We start from the raw sequence: 17,483 nt of genomic DNA, 5'->3' as shown, positions 1-17,483 counted from the left end.
GAAATTTTAAGCGCAGCAGAGTAACCAGCTCACATACCTGTTAGCTCAGGTGAGTTTAAAAGGCTGCTGTTGATAACAAGGGCATTTGCTAAATAGATGGTGTGTGTGCAACAATATACTGAAAGGTCAATTATATTGTGCAGCTTATCTCACCACCTGTAGTTATTTAGGTGAAAGCTCCAAAATGCTTGCCTAATATGTCTGTTTATCCAAAAGGAAGTATAGAGGGAGAGCTAGATAGATAGCATTGCATTACATTACATTACATGGCAATGCAATGCACAGTTGCTGAAGTTGAACCAAAATGAGCTTGTCATCTGGCTTCTGCAACTTTTAACATGAAAAATCCAATGAGGAGAAGAAAAGCAAAGCCAAAGAGTCCATCCCAAAATCCGACAAACAAGCAAAATGAACAAAAAGCATTGAATTCAATTCTTTCTGATTTTAGAAACTGCATTAAAGAAGGGGTGCACCGGTCCTGGAGATACTGCAATACCAGGTCAATGCGTGGAGTGGACAGAGCAAGCTCTTTTTCCATCTCCCTGTTCTAAAAATCCATTTAATATATGGTCCCCAGATAGGGGACGTATCAGATATTAAACTGATAAGAACAGATACTACACTTGATCTTAGCCAAAAGGCCAAGAAGCGATAACCAGAATTGGTTTCCGACTACGGTGCCACCCAAGGATTCTAAAAAGTCCATTTGTGGAGATGGCCACCTGGACTCCCGTTAAGAAGACATGCTGTCAACCTCTAGATCCCTCACATGCCTGCACTTTTCGGCTTGCTGCTGCTGCAATCCACGCGTTTTAGATCTGCATAACTCCACCTCTTTTAGCACAGTACCCTCAACCCCCGGCTGTTCCCACCCGCCCCAACACCGTTGGAAGGGAGGAGAACCAATTAAGGCGGGGGGGGGGTGGAACGAGCAGCTGTCTACCCTTAGCAGGAGGGTTGCTGATTAAGTACCTCTCCTGCTGCTGCTGCTGCTGGCTGTCCAGCAGCAGACTGAAGGTGGCTGCTGCTGTGCGCAGATATATAAAGGCTCAGAGCCTATTATGACACGCGCAGCCAGCGTTCCATTGCCACATTCCGTCTACTGCAGGCGGGATACCTGGATGGCTGAATGTCACTGAGAAGCTCACAGAGACCGCCATAAGCAACAGTTTAAAAGAATGCCACAGACTAATCAACCAAACTTTTTGGGTTGGTTTCTCTTTTATAGTCTGCAGGCATTAAATGAAAGAAGTCAGTGTTCCAGCAGAGGGAGACAACGTTTCAGAAAAGGCATTGTAGCAAACCAAAAAAGAAATTTTAAGCGCAGCAGAGTAACCAGCTCACATACCTGTTAGCTCAGGTGAGTTTAAAAGGCTGCTGTTGATAGCAAGGGCATTTGCTAAATAGATGGTGTGTGTGCAACAATATACTGAAAGGTCAATTATATTGTGCAGCTTATCTCACCACCTGTAGTTATTTAGGTGAAAGCTCCAAAATGCTTGCCTAATATGTCTGTTTATCCAAAAGGAAGTATAGAGGGAGAGCTAGATAGATAGCATTGCATTACATTACATTACATGGCAATGCAATGCACAGTTGCTGAAGTTGAACCAAAATGAGCTTGTCATCTGGCTTCTGCAACTTTTAACATGAAAAATCCAATGAGGAGAAGAAAAGCAAAGCCAAAGAGTCCATCCCAAAATCCGACAAACAAGCAAAATGAACAAAAAGCATTGAATTCAATTCTTTCTGATTTTAGAAACTGCATTAAAGAAGGGGTGCACCGGTCCTGGAGATACTGGAATACCAGGTCAATGCGTGGAGTGGACAGAGCAAGCTCTTTTTCCATCTCCCTGTTCTAAAAATCCATTTAATATATGGTCCCCAGATAGGGGACGTATCAGATATTAAACTGATAAGAACAGATACTACACTTGATCTTAGCCAAAAGGCCGAGAAGCGATAACCAGAATTGGTTTCCGACTACGGTGCCACCCAAGGATTCTGAAAAGTCCATTTGTGGAGATGGCCACCTGGACTCCCGTTAAGAAGACATGCTGTCAACCTCTAGATCCCTCACATGCCTGCACTTTTCGGCTTGCTGCTGCTGCAATCCACGCGTTATAGATCTGCATAACTCCACCTCTTTTAGCACAGTACCCTCAACCCCCGGCTGTTCCCACCCGCCTCAACACCGTTGGAAGGGAGGAGAACCAATTAAGGCGGGGGGGGGGTGGAACGAGCAGCTGTCTACCCTTAGCAGGAGGGTTGCTGATTAATTACCTCTCCTGCTGCTGCTGCTGCTGGCTGTCCAGCAGCAGACTGAAGGTGGCTGCTGCTGTGCGCAGGTATATAAAGGCTCAGAGCCTATTATGACACGCGCAGCCAGCGTTCCATTGCCACATTCCGTCTACTGCAGGCGGGATACCTGGATGGCTGAATGTCACTGAGAAGCTCACAGAGACCGCCATAAGCAACAGTTTAAAAGAATGCCACAGACTAATCAACCAAACTTTTTGGGTTGGTTTCTCTTTTATAGTCTGCAGGCATTAAATGAAAGAAGTCAGTGTTCCAGCAGAGGGAGACAACGTTTCAGAAAAGGCATTGTAGCAAACCAAAAAAGAAATTTTAAGCGCAGCAGAGTAACCAGCTCACATACCTGTTAGCTCAGGTGAGTTTAAAAGGCTGCTGTTGATAACAAGGGCATTTGCTAAATAGATGGTGTGTGTGCAACAATATACTGAAAGGTCAATTATATTGTGCAGCTTATCTCACCACCTGTAGTTATTTAGGTGAAAGCTCCAAAATGCTTGCCTAATATGTCTGTTTATCCAAAAGGAAGTATAGAGGGAGAGCTAGATAGATAGCATTGCATTACATTACATTACATGGCAATGCAATGCAGAGTTGCTGAAGTTGAACCAAAATGAGCTTGTCATCTGGCTTCTGCAACTTTTAACATGAAAAATCCAATGAGGAGAAGAAAAGCAAAGCCAAAGAGTCCATCCCAAAATCCGACAAACAAGCAAAATGAACAAAAAGCATTGAATTCAATTCTTTCTGATTTTAGAAACTGCATTAAAGAAGGGGTGCACCGGTCCTGGAGATACTGCAATACCAGGTCAATGCGTGGAGTGGACAGAGCAAGCTCTTTTTCCATCTCCCTGTTCTAAAAATCCATTTAATATATGGTCCCCAGATAGGGGACGTATCAGATATTAAACTGATAAGAACAGATACTACACTTGATCTTAGCCAAAAGGCCGAGAAGCGATAACCAGAATTGGTTTCCGACTACGGTGCCACCCAAGGATTCTGAAAAGTCCATTTGTGGAGATGGCCACCTGGACTCCCGTTAAGAAGACATGCTGTCAACCTCTAGATCCCTCACATGCCTGCACTTTTCGGCTTGCTGCTGCTGCAATCCACGCGTTTTAGATCTGCATAACTCCACCTCTTTTAGCACAGTACCCTCAACCCCCGGCTGTTCCCACCCGCCTCAACACCGTTGGAAGGGAGGAGAACCAATTAAGGCGGGGGGGGGGGTGGAACGAGCAGCTGTCTACCCTTAGCAAGAGGGTTGCTGATTAATTACCTCTCCTGCTGCTGCTGCTGCTGGCTGTCCAGCAGCAGACTGAAGGTGGCTGCTGCTGTGCGCAGGTATATAAAGGCTCAGAGCCTATTATGACACGCGCAGCCAGCGTTCCATTGCCACATTCCGTCTACTGCAGGCGGGATACCTGGATGGCTGAATGTCACTGAGAAGCTCACAGAGACCGCCATAAGCAACAGTTTAAAAGAATGCCACAGACTAATCAACCAAACTTTTTGGGTTGGTTTCTCTTTTATAGTCTGCAGGCATTAAATGAAAGAAGTCAGTGTTCCAGCAGAGGGAGACAACGTTTCAGAAAAGGCATTGTAGCAAACCAAAAAAGAAATTTTAAGCGCAGCAGAGTAACCAGCTCACATACCTGTTAGCTCAGGTGAGTTTAAAAGGCTGCTGTTGATAACAAGGGCATTTGCTAAATAGATGGTGTGTGTGCAACATTATACTGAAAGGTCAATTATATTGTGCAGCTTATCTCACCACCTGTAGTTATTTAGGTGAAAGCTCCAAAATGCTTGCCTAATATGTCTGTTTATCCAAAAGGAAGTATAGAGGGAGAGCTAGATAGATAGCATTGCATTACATTACATTACATGGCAATGCAATGCACAGTTGCTGAAGTTGAACCAAAATGAGCTTGTCATCTGGCTTCTGCAACTTTTAACATGAAAAATCCAATGAGGAGAAGAAAAGCAAAGCCAAAGAGTCCATCCCAAAATCCGACAAACAAGCAAAATGAACAAAAAGCATTGAATTCAATTCTTTCTGATTTTAGAAACTGCATTAAAGAAGGGGTGCACCGGTCCTGGAGATACTGCAATACCAGGTCAATGCGTGGAGTGGACAGAGCAAGCTCTTTTTCCATCTCCCTGTTCTAAAAATCCATTTAATATATGGTCCCCAGATAGGGGACGTATCAGATATTAAACTGATAAGAACAGATACTACACTTGATCTTAGCCAAAAGGCCGAGAAGCGATAACCAGAATTGGTTTCCGACTACGGTGCCACCCAAGGATTCTGAAAAGTCCATTTGTGGAGATGGCCACCTGGACTCCCGTTAAGAAGACATGCTGTCAACCTCTAGATCCCTCACATGCCTGCACTTTTCGGCTTGCTGCTGCTGCAATCCACGCGTTTTAGATCTGCATAACTCCACCTCTTTTAGCACAGTACCCTCAACCCCCGGCTGTTCCCACCCGCCTCAACACCGTTGGAAGGGAGGAGAACCAATTAAGGCGGGGGGGGGGGTGGAACGAGCAGCTGTCTACCCTTAGCAGGAGGGTTGCTGATTAATTACCTCTCCTGCTGCTGCTGCTGCTGGCTGTCCAGCAGCAGACTGAAGGTGGCTGCTGCTGTGCGCAGGTATATAAAGGCTCAGAGCCTATTATGACACGCGCAGCCAGCGTTCCATTGCCACATTCCGTCTACTGCAGGCGGGATACCTGGATGGCTGAATGTCACTGAGAAGCTCACAGAGACAGCCATAAGCAACAGTTTAAAAGAATGCCACAGACTAATCAACCAAACTTTTTGGGTTGGTTTCTCTTTTATAGTCTGCAGGCATTAAATGAAAGAAGTCAGTGTTCCAGCAGAGGGAGACAACGTTTCAGAAAAGGCATTGTAGCAAACCAAAAAAGAAATTTTAAGCGCAGCAGAGTAACCAGCTCACATACCTGTTAGCTCAGGTGAGTTTAAAAGGCTGCTGTTGATAACAAGGGCATTTGCTAAATAGATGGTGTGTGTGCAACAATAAACTGAAAGGTCAATTATATTGTGCAGCTTATCTCACCACCTGTAGTTATTTAGGTGAAAGCTCCAAAATGCTTGCCTAATATGTCTGTTTATCCAAAAGGAAGTATAGAGGGAGAGCTAGATAGATAGCATTGCATTACATTACATTACATGGCAATGCAATGCAGAGTTGCTGAAGTTGAACCAAAATGAGCTTGTCATCTGGCTTCTGCAACTTTTAACATGAAAAATCCAATGAGGAGAAGAAAAGCAAAGCCAAAGAGTCCATCCCAAAATCCGACAAACAAGCAAAATGAACAAAAAGCATTGAATTCAATTCTTTCTGATTTTAGAAACTGCATTAAAGAAGGGGTGCACCGGTCCTGGAGATACTGCAATACCAGGTCAATGCGTGGAGTGGACAGAGCAAGCTCTTTTTCCATCTCCCTGTTCTAAAAATCCATTTAATATATGGTCCCCAGATAGGGGACGTATCAGATATTAAACTGATAAGAACAGATACTACACTTGATCTTAGCCAAAAGGCCGAGAAGCGATAACCAGAATTGGTTTCCGACTACGGTGCCACCCAAGGATTCTGAAAAGTCCATTTGTGGAGATGGCCACCTGGACTCCCGTTAAGAAGACATGCTGTCAACCTCTAGATCCCTCACATGCCTGCACTTTTCGGCTTGCTGCTGCTGCAATCCACGCGTTTTAGATCTGCATAACTCCACCTCTTTTAGCACAGTACCCTCAACCCCCGGCTGTTCCCACCCGCCTCAACACCGTTGGAAGGGAGGAGAACCAATTAAGGCGGGGGGGGGGTGGAACGAGCAGCTGTCTACCCTTAGCAAGAGGGTTGCTGATTAATTACCTCTCCTGCTGCTGCTGCTGCTGGCTGTCCAGCAGCAGACTGAAGGTGGCTGCTGCTGTGCGCAGGTATATAAAGGCTCAGAGCCTATTATGACATGCGCAGCCAGCGTTCCATTGCCACATTCCGTCTACTGCAGGCGGGATACCTGGATGGCTGAATGTCACTGAAAAGCTCACAGAGACCGCCATAAGCAACAGTTTAAAAGAATGCCACAGACTAATCAACCAAACTTTTTGGGTTGGTTTCTCTTTTATAGTCTGCAGGCATTAAATGAAAGAAGTCAGTGTTCCAGCAGAGGGAGACAACGTTTCAGAAAAGGCATTGTAGCAAACCAAAAAAGAAATTTTAAGCGCAGCAGAGTAACCAGCTCACATACCTGTTAGCTCAGGTGAGTTTAAAAGGCTGCTGTTGATAACAAGGGCATTTGCTAAATAGATGGTGTGTGTGCAACATTATACTGAAAGGTCAATTATATTGTGCAGCTTATCTCACCACCTGTAGTTATTTAGGTGAAAGCTCCAAAATGCTTGCCTAATATGTCTGTTTATCCAAAAGGAAGTATAGAGGGAGAGCTAGATAGATAGCATTGCATTACATTACATTACATGGCAATGCAATGCACAGTTGCTGAAGTTGAACCAAAATGAGCTTGTCATCTGGCTTCTGCAACTTTTAACATGAAAAATCCAATGAGGAGAAGAAAAGCAAAGCCAAAGAGTCCATCCCAAAATCCGACAAACAAGCAAAATGAACAAAAAGCATTGAATTCAATTCTTTCTGATTTTAGAAACTGCATTAAAGAAGGGGTGCACCGGTCCTGGAGATACTGCAATACCAGGTCAATGCGTGGAGTGGACAGAGCAAGCTCTTTTTCCATCTCCCTGTTCTAAAAATCCATTTAATATATGGTCCCCAGATAGGGGACGTATCAGATATTAAACTGATAAGAACAGATACTACACTTGATCTTAGCCAAAAGGCCGAGAAGCGATAACCAGAATTGGTTTCCGACTACGGTGCCACCCAAGGATTCTGAAAAGTCCATTTGTGGAGATGGCCACCTGGACTCCCGTTAAGAAGACATGCTGTCAACCTCTAGATCCCTCACATGCCTGCACTTTTCGGCTTGCTGCTGCTGCAATCCACTCGTTTTAGATCTGCATAACTCCACCTCTTTTAGCACAGTACCCTCAACCCCCGGCTGTTCCCACCCGCCTCAACACCGTTGGAAGGGAGGAGAACCAATTAAGGCGGGGGGGGGGTGGAACGAGCAGCTGTCTACCCTTAGCAGGAGGGTTGCTGATTAATTACCTCTCCTGCTGCTGCTGCTGCTGGCTGTCCAGCAGCAGACTGAAGGTGGCTGCTGCTGTGCGCAGGTATATAAAGGCTCAGAGCCTATTATGACACGCGCAGCCAGCGTTCCATTGCCACATTCCGTCTACTGCAGGCGGGATACCTGGATGGCTGAATGTCACTGAGAAGCTCACAGAGACCGCCATAAGCAACAGTTTAAAAGAATGCCACAGACTAATCAACCAAACTTTTTGGGTTGGTTTCTCTTTTATAGTCTGCAGGCATTAAATGAAAGAAGTCAGTGTTCCAGCAGAGGGAGACAACGTTTCAGAAAAGGCATTGTAGCAAACCAAAAAAGAAATTTTAAGCGCAGCAGAGTAACCAGCTCACATACCTGTTAGCTCAGGTGAGTTTAAAAGGCTGCTGTTGATAACAAGGGCATTTGCTAAATAGATGGTGTGTGTGCAACAATAAACTGAAAGGTCAATTATATTGTGCAGCTTATCTCACCACCTGTAGTTATTTAGGTGAAAGCTCCAAAATGCTTGCCTAATATGTCTGTTTATCCAAAAGGAAGTATAGAGGGAGAGCTAGATAGATAGCATTGCATTACATTACATTACATGGCAATGCAATGCACAGTTGCTGAAGTTGAACCAAAATGAGCTTGTCATCTGGCTTCTGCAACTTTTAACATGAAAAATCCAATGAGGAGAAGAAAAGCAAAGCCAAAGAGTCCATCCCAAAATCCGACAAACAAGCAAAATGAACAAAAAGCATTGAATTCAATTCTTTCTGATTTTAGAAACTGCATTAAAGAAGGGGTGCACCGGTCCTGGAGATACTGCAATACCAGGTCAATGCGTGGAGTGGACAGAGCAAGCTCTTTTTCCATCTCCCTGTTCTAAAAATCCATTTAATATATGGTCCCCAGATAGGGGACGTATCAGATATTAAACTGATAAGAACAGATACTACACTTGATCTTAGCCAAAAGGCCGAGAAGCGATAACCAGAATTGGTTTCCGACTACGGTGCCACCCAAGGATTCTGAAAAGTCCATTTGTGGAGATGGCCACCTGGACTCCCGTTAAGAAGACATGCTGTCAACCTCTAGATCCCTCACATGCCTGCACTTTTCGGCTTGCTGCTGCTGCAATCCACGCGTTTTAGATCTGCATAACTCCACCTCTTTTAGCACAGTACCCTCAACCCCCGGCTGTTCCCACCCGCCTCAACACCGTTGGAAGGGAGGAGAACCAATTAAGGCGGGGGGGGGGGTGGAACGAGCAGCTGTCTACCCTTAGCAGGAGGGTTGCTGATTAATTACCTCTCCTGCTGCTGCTGCTGCTGGCTGTCCAGCAGCAGACTGAAGGTGGCTGCTGCTGTGCGCAGGTATATAAAGGCTCAGAGCCTATTATGACACGCGCAGCCAGCGTTCCATTGCCACATTCCGTCTACTGCAGGCGGGATACCTGGATGGCTGAATGTCACTGAGAAGCTCACAGAGACCGCCATAAGCAACAGTTTAAAAGAATGCCACAGACTAATCAACCAAACTTTTTGGGTTGGTTTCTCTTTTATAGTCTGCAGGCATTAAATGAAAGAAGTCAGTGTTCCAGCAGAGGGAGACAACGTTTCAGAAAAGGCATTGTAGCAAACCAAAAAAGAAATTTTAAGCGCAGCAGAGTAACCAGCTCACATACCTGTTAGCTCAGGTGAGTTTAAAAGGCTGCTGTTGATAACAAGGGCATTTGCTAAATAGATGGTGTGTGTGCAACAATATACTGAAAGGTCAATTATATTGTGCAGCTTATCTCACCACCTGTAGTTATTTAGGTGAAAGCTCCAAAATGCTTGCCTAATATGTCTGTTTATCCAAAAGGAAGTATAGAGGGAGAGCTAGATAGATAGCATTGCATTACATTACATTACATGGCAATGCAATGCACAGTTGCTGAAGTTGAACCAAAATGAGCTTGTCATCTGGCTTCTGCAACTTTTAACATGAAAAATCCAATGAGGAGAAGAAAAGCAAAGCCAAAGAGTCCATCCCAAAATCCGACAAACAAGCAAAATGAACAAAAAGCATTGAATTCAATTCTTTCTGATTTTAGAAACTGCATTAAAGAAGGGGTGCACCGGTCCTGGAGATACTGCAATACCAGGTCAATGCGTGGAGTGGACAGAGCAAGCTCTTTTTCCATCTCCCTGTTCTAAAAATCCATTTAATATATGGTCCCCAGATAGGGGACGTATCAGATATTAAACTGATAAGAACAGATACTACACTTGATCTTAGCCAAAAGGCCGAGAAGCGATAACCAGAATTGGTTTCCGACTACGGTGCCACCCAAGGATTCTGAAAAGTCCATTTGTGGAGATGGCCACCTGGACTCCCGTTAAGAAGACATGCTGTCAACCTCTAGATCCCTCACATGCCTGCACTTTTCGGCTTGCTGCTGCTGCAATCCACGCGTTTTAGATCTGCATAACTCCACCTCTTTTAGCACAGTACCCTCAACCCCCGGCTGTTCCCACCCGCCTCAACACCGTTGGAAGGGAGGAGAACCAATTAAGGCGGGGGGGGGGGGGGGGTGGAACGAGCAGCTGTCTACCCTTAGCAGGAGGGTTGCTGATTAATTACCTCTCCTGCTGCTGCTGCTGCTGGCTGTCCAGCAGCAGACTGAAGGTGGCTGCTGCTGTGCGCAGGTATATAAAGGCTCAGAGCCTATTATGACACGCGCAGCCAGCGTTCCATTGCCACATTCCGTCTACTGCAGGCGGGATACCTGGATGGCTGAATGTCACTGAGAAGCTCACAGAGACCGCCATAAGCAACAGTTTAAAAGAATGCCACAGACTAATCAACCAAACTTTTTGGGTTGGTTTCTCTTTTATAGTCTGCAGGCATTAAATGAAAGAAGTCAGTGTTCCAGCAGAGGGAGACAACGTTTCAGAAAAGGCATTGTAGCAAACCAAAAAAGAAATTTTAAGCGCAGCAGAGTAACCAGCTCACATACCTGTTAGCTCAGGTGAGTTTAAAAGGCTGCTGTTGATAACAAGGGCATTTGCTAAATAGATGGTGTGTGTGCAACAATATACTGAAAGGTCAATTATATTGTGCAGCTTATCTCACCACCTGTAGTTATTTAGGTGAAAGCTCCAAAATGCTTGCCTAATATGTCTGTTTATCCAAAAGGAAGTATAGAGGGAGAGCTAGATAGATAGCATTGCATTACATTACATTACATGGCAATGCAATGCACAGTTGCTGAAGTTGAACCAAAATGAGCTTGTCATCTGGCTTCTGCAACTTTTAACATGAAAAATCCAATGAGGAGAAGAAAAGCAAAGCCAAAGAGTCCATCCCAAAATCCGACAAACAAGCAAAATGAACAAAAAGCATTGAATTCAATTCTTTCTGATTTTAGAAACTGCATTAAAGAAGGGGTGCACCGGTCCTGGAGATACTGCAATACCAGGTCAATGCGTGGAGTGGACAGAGCAAGCTCTTTTTCCATCTCCCTGTTCTAAAAATCCATTTAATATATGGTCCCCAGATAGGGGACGTATCAGATATTAAACTGATAAGAACAGATACTACACTTGATCTTAGCCAAAAGGCCGAGAAGCGATAACCAGAATTGGTTTCCGACTACGGTGCCACCCAAGGATTCTGAAAAGTCCATTTGTGGAGATGGCCACCTGGACTCCCGTTAAGAAGACATGCTGTCAACCTCTAGATCCCTCACATGCCTGCACTTTTCGGCTTGCTGCTGCTGCAATCCACGCGTTTTAGATCTGCATAACTCCACCTCTTTTAGCACAGTACCCTCAACCCCCGGCTGTTCCCACCCGCCTCAACACCGTTGGAAGGGAGGAGAACCAATTAAGGCGGGGGGGGGGGGTGTAACGAGCAGCTGTCTACCCTTAGCAGGAGGGTTGCTGATTAATTACCTCTCCTGCTGCTGCTGCTGCTGGCTGTCCAGCAGCAGACTGAAGGTGGCTGCTGCTGTGCGCAGGTATATAAAGGCTCAGAGCCTATTATGACACGCGCAGCCAGCGTTCCATTGCCACATTCCGTCTACTGCAGGCGGGATACCTGGATGGCTGAATGTCACTGAGAAGCTCACAGAGACCGCCATAAGCAACAGTTTAAAAGAATGCCACAGACTAATCAACCAAACTTTTTGGGTTGGTTTCTCTTTTATAGTCTGCAGGCATTAAATGAAAGAAGTCAGTGTTCCAGCAGAGGGAGACAACGTTTCAGAAAAGGCATTGTAGCAAACCAAAAAAGAAATTTTAAGCGCAGCAGAGTAACCAGCTCACATACCTGTTAGCTCAGGTGAGTTTAAAAGGCTGCTGTTGATAACAAGGGCATTTGCTAAATAGATGGTGTGTGTGCAACAATATACTGAAAGGTCAATTATATTGTGCAGCTTATCTCACCACCTGTAGTTATTTAGGTGAAAGCTCCAAAATGCTTGCCTAATATGTCTGTTTATCCAAAAGGAAGTATAGAGGGAGAGCTAGATAGATAGCATTGCATTACATTACATTACATGGCAATGCAATGCACAGTTGCTGAAGTTGAACCAAAATGAGCTTGTCATCTGGCTTCTGCAACTTTTAACATGAAAAATCCAATGAGGAGAAGAAAAGCAAAGCCAAAGAGTCCATCCCAAAATCCGACAAACAAGCAAAATGAACAAAAAGCATTGAATTCAATTCTTTCTGATTTTAGAAACTGCATTAAAGAAGGGGTGCACCGGTCCTGGAGATACTGCAATACCAGGTCAATGCGTGGAGTGGACAGAGCAAGCTCTTTTTCCATCTCCCTGTTCTAAAAATCCATTTAATATATGGTCCCCAGATAGGGGACGTATCAGATATTAAACTGATAAGAACAGATACTACACTTGATCTTAGCCAAAAGGCCGAGAAGCGATAACCAGAATTGGTTTCCGACTACGGTGCCACCCAAGGATTCTGAAAAGTCCATTTGTGGAGATGGCCACCTGGACTCCCGTTAAGAAGACATGCTGTCAACCTCTAGATCCCTCACATGCCTGCACTTTTCGGCTTGCTGCTGCTGCAATCCACGCGTTTTAGATCTGCATAACTCCACCTCTTTTAGCACAGTACCCTCAACCCCCGGCTGTTCCCACCCGCCTCAACACCGTTGGAAGGGAGGAGAACCAATTAAGGCGGGGGGGGGGTGGAACGAGCAGCTGTCTACCCTTAGCAGGAGGGTTGCTGATTAATTACCTCTCCTGCTGCTGCTGCTGCTGGCTGTCCAGCAGCAGACTGAAGGTGGCTGCTGCTGTGCGCAGGTATATAAAGGCTCAGAGCCTATTATGACACGCGCAGCCAGCGTTCCATTGCCACATTCCGTCTACTGCAGGCGGGATACCTGGATGGCTGAATGTCACTGAGAAGCTCACAGAGACCGCCATAAGCAACAGTTTAAAAGAATGCCACAGACTAATCAACCAAACTTTTTGGGTTGGTTTCTCTTTTATAGTCTGCAGGCATTAAATGAAAGAAGTCAGTGTTCCAGCAGAGGGAGACAACGTTTCAGAAAAGGCATTGTAGCAAACCAAAAAAGAAATTTTAAGCGCAGCAGAGTAACCAGCTCACATACCTGTTAGCTCAGGTGAGTTTAAAAGGCTGCTGTTGATAACAAGGGCATTTGCTAAATAGATGGTGTGTGTGCAACAATATACTGAAAGGTCAATTATATTGTGCAGCTTATCTCACCACCTGTAGTTATTTCGGTGAAAGCTCCAAAATGCTTGCCTAATATGTCTGTTTATCCAAAAGGAAGTTTAGAGGGAGAGCTAGATAGATTGCATTGCATTACATTACATTACATGGCAATGCAATGCACAGTTGCTGAAGTTGAACCAAAATGAGCTTGTCATCTGGCTTCTGCAACTTTTAACATGAAAAATCCAATGAGGAGAAGAAAAGCAAAGCCAAAGAGTCCATCCCAAAATCCGACAAACAAGCAAAATGAACAAAAAGCATTGAATTCAATTCTTTCTGATTTTAGAAACTGCATTAAAGAAGGGGTGCACCGGTCCTGGAGATACTGCAATACCAGGTCAATGCGTGGAGTGGACAGAGCAAGCTCTTTTTCCATCTCCCTGTTCTAAAAATCCATTTAATATATGGTCCCCAGATAGGGGACGTATCAGATATTAAACTGATAAGAACAGATACTACACTTGATCTTAGCCAAACGGCCGAGAAGCGATAACCAGAATTGGTTTCCGACTACGGTGCCACCCAAGGATTCTGAAAAGTCCATTTGTGGAGATGGCCACCTGGACTCCCGTTAAGAAGACATGCTGTCAACCTCTAGATCCCTCACATGCCTGCACTTTTCGGCTTGCTGCTGCTGCAATCCACGCGTTTTAGATCTGCATAACTCCACCTCTTTTAGCACAGTACCCTCAACCCCCGGATGTTCCCACCCGCCTCAACACCGTTGGAAGGGAGGAGAACCAATTAAGGCGGGGGGTGGGGTGGAACGAGCAGCTGTCTACCCTTAGCAGGAGGGTTGCTGATTAATTACCTCTCCTGCTGCTGCTGCTGCTGGCTGTCCAGCAGCAGACTGAAGGTGGCTGCTGCTGTGCGCAGGTATATAAAGGCTCAGAGCCTATTATGACACGCGCAGCCAGCGTTCCATTGCCACATTCCGTCTACTGCAGGCGGGATACCTGGATGGCTGAATGTCACTGAGAAGCTCACAGAGACCGCCATAAGCAACAGTTTAAAAGAATGCCACAGACTAATCAACCAAACTTTTTGGGTTGGTTTCTCTTTTATAGTCTGCAGGCATTAAATGAAAGAAGTCAGTGTTCCAGCAGAGGGAGACAACGTTTCAGAAAAGGCATTGTAGCAAACCAAAAAAGAAATTTTAAGCGCAGCAGAGTAACCAGCTCACATACCTGTTAGCTCAGGTGAGTTTAAAAGGCTGCTGTTGATAAAAAGGGCATTTGCTAAATAGATGGTGTGTGTGCAACAATATACTGATAGGTCAATTATATTGTGCAGCTTATCTCACCACCTGTAGTTATTTAGGTGAAAGCTCCAAAATGCTTGCCTAATATGTCTGTTTATCCAAAAGGAAGTATAGAGGGAGAGCTAGATAGATAGCATTGCATTACATTACATTACATGGCAATGCAATGCACAGTTGCTGAAGTTGAACCAAAATGAGCTTGTCATCTGGCTTCTGCAACTTTTAACATGAAAAATCCAATGAGGAGAAGAAAAGCAAAGCCAAAGAGTCCATCCCAAAATCCGACAAACAAGCAAAATGAACAAAAAGCATTGAATTCAATTCTTTCTGATTTTAGAAACTGCATTAAAGAAGGGGTGCACCGGTCCTGGAGATACTGCAATACCAGGTCAATGCGTGGAGTGGACAGAGCAAGCTCTTTTTCCATCTCCCTGTTCTAAAAATCCATTTAATATATGTCCCCAGATAGGGGACGTATCAGATATTAAACTGATAAGAACAGATACTACACTTGATCTTAGCCAAAAGGCCGAGAAGCGATAACCAGAATTGGTTTCCGACTACGGTGCCACCCAAGGATTCTGAAAAGTCCATTTGTGGAGATGGCCACCTGGACTCCCGTTAAGAAGACATGCTGTCAACCTCTAGATCCCTCACATGCCTGCACTTTTCGGCTTGCTGCTGCTGCAATCCACGCGTTTTAGATCTGCATAACTCCACCTCTTTTAGCACAGTACCCTCAACCCCCGGCTGTTCCCACCCGCCTCAACACCGTTGGAAGGGAGGAGAACCAATTAAGGCGGGGGGGGGGGTGGAACGAGCAGCTGTCTACCCTTAGCAGGAGGGTTGCTGATTAATTACCTCTCCTGCTGCTGCTGCTGCTGGCTGTCCAGCAGCAGACTGAAGGTGGCTGCTGCTGTGCGCAGGTATATAAAGGCTCAGAGCCTATTATGACACGCGCAGCCAGCGTTCCATTGCCACATTCCATCTACTGCAGGCGGGATACCTGGATGGCTGAATGTCACTGAGAAGCTCACAGAGACCGCCATAATCAACAGTTTAAAAGAATGCCACAGACTAATCAACCAAACTTTTTGGGTTGGTTTCTCTTTTATAGTCTGCAGGCATTAAATGAAAGAAGTCAGTGTTCCAGCAGAGGGAGACAACGTTTCAGAAAAGGCATTGTAGCAAACCAAAAAAGAAATTTTAAGCGCAGCAGAGTAACCAGCTCACATACCTGTTAGCTCAGGTGAGTTTAAAAGGCTGCTGTTGATAACAAGGGCATTTGCTAAATAGATGGTGTGTGTGCAACAATATACTGAAAGGTCAATTATATTGTGCAGCTTATCTCACCACCTGTAGTTATTTAGGTGAAAGCTCCAAAATGCTTGCCTAATATGTCTGTTTATCCAAAAGGAAGTTTAGAGGGAGAGCTAGATAGATAGCATTGCATTACATTACATTACATGGCAATGCAATGCACAGTTGCTGAAGTTGAACCAAAATGAGCTTGTCATCTGGCTTCTGCAACTTTTAACATGAAAAATCCAATGAGGAGAAGAAAAGCAAAGCCAAAGAGTCCATCCCAAAATCCGACAAACAAGCAAAATGAACAAAAAGCATTGAATTCAATTCTTTCTGATTTTAGAAACTGCATTAAAGAAGGGGTGCACCGGTCCTGGAGATACTGCAATACCAGGTCAATGCGTGGAGTGGACAGAGCAAGCTCTTTTTCCATCTCCCTGTTCTAAAAATCCATTTAATATATGGTCCCCAGATAGGGGACGTATCAGATATTAAACTGATAAGAACAGATACTACACTTGATCTTAGCCAAAAGGCCGAGAAGCGATAACCAGAATTGGTTTCCGACTACGGTGCCACCCAAGGATTCTGAAAAGTCCATTTGTGGAGATGGCCACCTGGACTCCCGTTAAGAAGACATGCTGTCAACCTCTAGATCCCTCACATGCCTGCACTTTTCGGCTTGCTGCTGCTGCAATCCACGCGTTTTAGATCTGCATAACTCCACCTCTTTTAGCACAGTACCCTCAACCCCCGGCTGTTCCCACCCGCCTCAACACCGTTGGAAGGGAGGAGAACCAATTAAGGCGGGGGGGGGGTGGAACGAGCAGCTGTCTACCCTTAGCAGGAGGGTTGCTGATTAATTACCTCTCCTGCTGCTGCTGCTGCTGGCTGTCCAGCAGCAGACTGAAGGTGGCTGCTGCTGTGCGCAGGTATATAAAGGCTCAGAGCCTATTATGACACGCGCAGCCAGCGTTCCATTGCCACATTCCGTCTACTGCAGGCGGGATACCTGGATGGCTGAATGTCACTGAGAAGCTCACAGAGACCGCCATAAGCAACAGTTTAAAAGAATGCCACAGACTAATCAACCAAACTTTTTGGGTTGGTTTCTCTTTTATAGTCTGCAGGCATTAAATGAAAGAAGTCAGTGTTCCAGCAGAGGGAGACAACGTTTCAGAAAAGGCATTGTAGCAAACCAAAAAAGAAATTTTAAGCGCAGCAGAGTAACCAGCTCACATACCTGTTAGCTCAAGTGAGTTTAAAAGGCTGCTGTTGATAACAAGGGCATTTGCTAAATAGATGGTGTGTGTGCAACAATATACTGAAAGGTCAATTATATTGTGCAGCTTATCTCACCACCTGTAGTTATTTAGGTGAAAGCTCCAAAATGCTTGCCTAATATGTCTGTTTATCCAAAAGGAAGTATAGAGGGAGAGCTAGATAGATAGCATTGCATTACATTACATTACATGGCAATGCAATGCACAGTTGCTGAAGTTGAACCAAAATGAGCTTGTCATCTGGCTTCTGCAACTTTTAACATGAAAAATCCAATGAGGAGAAGAAAAGCAAAGCCAAAGAGTCCATCCCAAAATCCGACAAACAAGCAAAATGAACAAAAAGCATTGAAT

At 45.0% G+C, this 17,483-nt stretch overlaps 13 non-coding genes across 13 annotated transcripts; all 13 read right to left on the bottom strand.

Annotated features, from left to right (window-relative positions):
* Positions 1 to 462: 462 nt before the first annotated feature.
* LOC141195713 (U2 spliceosomal RNA) lies at positions 463 to 653 on the bottom strand. The gene has a single exon (XR_012268291.1). It is a non-coding gene; the product is annotated as a U2 spliceosomal RNA (small nuclear RNA).
* Positions 654 to 1,773: 1,120 nt separating this feature from the next.
* On the bottom strand, positions 1,774 to 1,964 carry LOC141195877 (U2 spliceosomal RNA). The gene has a single exon (XR_012268450.1). It is a non-coding gene; the product is annotated as a U2 spliceosomal RNA (small nuclear RNA).
* A 1,120-nt stretch (positions 1,965 to 3,084) lies between these two features.
* LOC141194634 (U2 spliceosomal RNA) lies at positions 3,085 to 3,275 on the bottom strand. The gene has a single exon (XR_012267256.1). It is a non-coding gene; the product is annotated as a U2 spliceosomal RNA (small nuclear RNA).
* A 1,121-nt stretch (positions 3,276 to 4,396) lies between these two features.
* LOC141194633 (U2 spliceosomal RNA) lies at positions 4,397 to 4,587 on the bottom strand. The gene has a single exon (XR_012267255.1). It is a non-coding gene; the product is annotated as a U2 spliceosomal RNA (small nuclear RNA).
* A 1,121-nt stretch (positions 4,588 to 5,708) lies between these two features.
* Positions 5,709 to 5,899, bottom strand: LOC141194632 (U2 spliceosomal RNA). Its single transcript, XR_012267254.1, has one exon. It is a non-coding gene; the product is annotated as a U2 spliceosomal RNA (small nuclear RNA).
* Positions 5,900 to 7,019: 1,120 nt separating this feature from the next.
* Positions 7,020 to 7,210, bottom strand: LOC141194631 (U2 spliceosomal RNA). Its single transcript, XR_012267253.1, has one exon. It is a non-coding gene; the product is annotated as a U2 spliceosomal RNA (small nuclear RNA).
* A 1,120-nt stretch (positions 7,211 to 8,330) lies between these two features.
* Positions 8,331 to 8,521, bottom strand: LOC141194630 (U2 spliceosomal RNA). The gene has a single exon (XR_012267252.1). It is a non-coding gene; the product is annotated as a U2 spliceosomal RNA (small nuclear RNA).
* A 1,121-nt stretch (positions 8,522 to 9,642) lies between these two features.
* LOC141194629 (U2 spliceosomal RNA) lies at positions 9,643 to 9,833 on the bottom strand. Its single transcript, XR_012267251.1, has one exon. It is a non-coding gene; the product is annotated as a U2 spliceosomal RNA (small nuclear RNA).
* Positions 9,834 to 10,959: 1,126 nt separating this feature from the next.
* On the bottom strand, positions 10,960 to 11,150 carry LOC141194628 (U2 spliceosomal RNA). The gene has a single exon (XR_012267250.1). It is a non-coding gene; the product is annotated as a U2 spliceosomal RNA (small nuclear RNA).
* A 1,122-nt stretch (positions 11,151 to 12,272) lies between these two features.
* Positions 12,273 to 12,463, bottom strand: LOC141194627 (U2 spliceosomal RNA). The gene has a single exon (XR_012267249.1). It is a non-coding gene; the product is annotated as a U2 spliceosomal RNA (small nuclear RNA).
* Positions 12,464 to 13,583: 1,120 nt separating this feature from the next.
* LOC141195935 (U2 spliceosomal RNA) lies at positions 13,584 to 13,774 on the bottom strand. The gene has a single exon (XR_012268506.1). It is a non-coding gene; the product is annotated as a U2 spliceosomal RNA (small nuclear RNA).
* A 1,121-nt stretch (positions 13,775 to 14,895) lies between these two features.
* LOC141195886 (U2 spliceosomal RNA) lies at positions 14,896 to 15,085 on the bottom strand. The gene has a single exon (XR_012268457.1). It is a non-coding gene; the product is annotated as a U2 spliceosomal RNA (small nuclear RNA).
* Positions 15,086 to 16,206: 1,121 nt separating this feature from the next.
* LOC141194625 (U2 spliceosomal RNA) lies at positions 16,207 to 16,397 on the bottom strand. Its single transcript, XR_012267247.1, has one exon. It is a non-coding gene; the product is annotated as a U2 spliceosomal RNA (small nuclear RNA).
* Between the last annotated feature and the right edge of the window lie 1,086 nt (positions 16,398 to 17,483).

This window comes from Phyllobates terribilis, unplaced genomic scaffold (genome assembly GCF_046119375.1).
Source record: "Phyllobates terribilis strain yellow unplaced genomic scaffold, ASM4611937v1 Scaffold_74__1_contigs__length_7073193, whole genome shotgun sequence".
Taxonomy (NCBI): Eukaryota; Metazoa; Chordata; class Amphibia; order Anura; family Dendrobatidae; genus Phyllobates; species Phyllobates terribilis.
Note: the sequence above shows the minus strand (reverse complement) of the source record. Positions and strands in the feature narration are given on the sequence as shown.